General features: G+C 35.9%; 1 long non-coding RNA gene across 1 annotated transcript; it reads left to right on the forward strand.

Moving 5' to 3' along the window:
- The first annotated feature begins 261 nt into the window (after positions 1-261).
- On the forward strand, positions 262-1,489 carry LOC130469279 (uncharacterized). Its single transcript, XR_008929725.1, has 2 exons — positions 262-920; positions 1,118-1,489. It is a non-coding gene; the product is annotated as an uncharacterized lncRNA (long non-coding RNA).
- The last annotated feature ends 1,365 nt before the right edge of the window (positions 1,490-2,854 follow it).

A 2,854-nucleotide genomic window follows, 5' to 3' on the forward strand; every position in this document is an offset into this window, starting at 1 on the left:
GGACTTTTATGTTTACTTGAAAAATAGGGAGGAAAAGATAATAGTAAATAAAAAATTTCTAAAAGTAAATTAAAACAAATGAAAAGTAAATATATATTTGAATAATATTAGTATTTTTACCTGCACTTTAGGCTTTGATGTTTATTTCTTTTTTGGTTAGCTTGAATCCAATTTATAATGTTAGATGTAGACCAGTTTGGTGTATTGGTCTGGTATGAGCCTGCAAACAGGTGTCTGATCATGGCTGGTTGTTTCAGCATGCATTCAGCCATTTTGGAGGTCTAGCCTGTTGAGGCTGCTAGTGATTTGCTCGTTTACTAAGTGAGGGGGCGGGTTTGCAGTTGGTTTCTGCAAGTGCAGTAATACACCCTTCTTCTTCTGTTTGCTGGCTTATTGGTTTTAGTATGCCCAGTTAGGAATTCAAAAAATAAGGGTAAAGTATTCTTTTCTCTTATTTTAAAAGTAGATCAAAACTTTGTAAAAGGAAATTAATTAGGCTCAAAAGTAAATTCATTTGTGGAGCTTGATATGAACTCTTATGAGCCTTTGCCATAAATATGACTGACATCGGTTGCGACACTGCGAGCCACGCACCAGACACCCTCAACCACTTTGAGGTGGCGGTGGCGTAGACCCAAGAAACTACAAAGGATTAGAAAAAGAAACAAGAGTAGCAGAAGTTGTCGTAGTGAGAGAGTGAGCCCACTGTACCGGAGCCCTTTGAACTTTGGTAATGCTGCAGTAGCCTGATATCAACTAGCCCTGCATCCCTTAGCATCTCCACCAGCAGGTACGAGACCGAAAGAACCCTAAGTGAAGCTACTTTCCTGTTAGCGCGCAACCCATTTAAGGCCTTTAAGACACGCAATTGCCTCCGCTTGCAAAGCCGAGTCCAAATACCCAAAAAAACTATCGTAAAGGTAAATAGAATCGATTCAAAAGTAAATTAAAATTGTTTTCTATTTCATTGTCATCAATTGAAAAAAATATATATATATATAATTTTCCTTTACAATTTAGAAGTAGATAAATAACTCGTAAAAGTAAATAAATTTGTTTCAAAAGTAAAGAACCATCGAGCAATAGAACCAATATCGGTTCCACTTGATTTTGGCAGTAACTTCCTTCTTGAACCAATATCGGCTGCATGGTTGCCTGGTCGTGAGATTGTTTGAACTGCTCCGGAGTGTTCAAGCTTTGTTGTGCTGTTCAGTTAGTGCTGCTGTCTGTTCTGTTCAACGTTGATCTGTACGATGTTGTTTTTCTGTTGGTGTTACTGATCTGCACATTGGTGTTGTTGATCTTCAAACTGTTGCTTGACAAGATTGGCCATAATCCACTGTAATGCTGTTAAGGTGGTATTAGTTCCTGCATTGAGGAATTCAAACAACAAGCTATCTTTCTCTGGTTGTTGTTACCATCTGGGATTTCCACTGTCCACAAGCTATTAGCATAACATATGACCAACCTGTTGGTGTTGTTGTTCTCATTATTCCTTGCTCTAATCTTAGGAATCAACACCTCGTTCTGTTTGTTCCTCATCTCGTAAAGCTCATTCCAACGACTACAAAGCAAAACCCGAGTCAAGAAAGGCTACAGATTGAGTACTGCAAAGTATCTGAAGGAAGTGAGTTGCCTGTGCTGCATTGCTTCAATTTATTAATCTGGGATTCATCCAATTTATCCCCGAAAACTTTAACACAAGCAAACAGAACATGGAAAACGAAAATGATCCATTACCTTGACAACATCAGCATGATCTTGACCACTGGAAACACTTAGATGATCAGCAAAGTAAATAACTATCAATCAGGAAAGTTGAAGTAACTATAAAGATCCAGAACCATAAAAGACATACCAGTTTGGGATGCTTTATGTGCTTTTCCATATTTTACCATTACCTCACTCCGGGATACCTAATGTTCCTTTTGGTACTTAGAAGTATATGGGCGGATGCCAAAGTAAATGGTTTCATATTAAAAGTAAATAAAACAATACAAAAAGTAAATGAAAATAGAAAACTAGTTATGGTTTGTTTTTTAAAGGTCGTGTAAATAGTCTTATTGTTTTGTTCGATTTAGAATTAGTACCATTGTGTTTCGATTCAGATATGAACTACATTATCTAGTATAAAAGTAAATGAAAATATTCAAAAGTAATTCAAAAAATCCCAAAAGTAATTCAAAAATTCCCAAAAGTAAATTAGAAAATCTCAAAAGTAAATTAATTAAAAAATTTCAAAAAGGATTTATATAATGTAGGAACTACGGTTGTTGGAGTATATAGGTCAAAAGTAAAAGTCTTTAACCTAAAAGTAAATACAATAATACATAAAGTAAACCTACGTGGGATTCGAACCCACATTTTTTGTGATTTTGCACAATGCTCTACCAATTGAGCTAGTAGGCTAGTGTTGACCATAAAGTAAGAATAATTGATTAGTAATACAATCTTATATTACCAAAGTCAATGAGTCAACTTTGGTAATACAACAAACCAGACAGCACCTGCTCAATCAGTATCACCAACTCAACGGAACATGCCAAAAACTTTGAGCAATTTGTAGTAAGCTACTTCTAGAACCCACCTCAAGTAACCAGGTTTACACCAGCCCCAACACAATACCAAAACTAAAACTGATAAGACTCACATTCAACATCTTATAACTCTCTTAAGCCAACTGAACTGAACAGAAACAGACGCAACAACACACCTAGATTGATCAAACCTGCTACACTAGATATCAATTCATAACATCTAGTATGAATCACATCAGCTTTCAAATCTCACAAAAGCCAAAAAAAAAGAGAGCAAAAGAACCGTAGTAATATGCAAGTATGAACAGGAGAAGAGT

Source organism: Spinacia oleracea, chromosome 3, assembly GCF_020520425.1.
Source record: "Spinacia oleracea cultivar Varoflay chromosome 3, BTI_SOV_V1, whole genome shotgun sequence".
In the NCBI taxonomy this organism is placed as follows: Eukaryota; Viridiplantae; Streptophyta; class Magnoliopsida; order Caryophyllales; family Amaranthaceae; genus Spinacia; species Spinacia oleracea.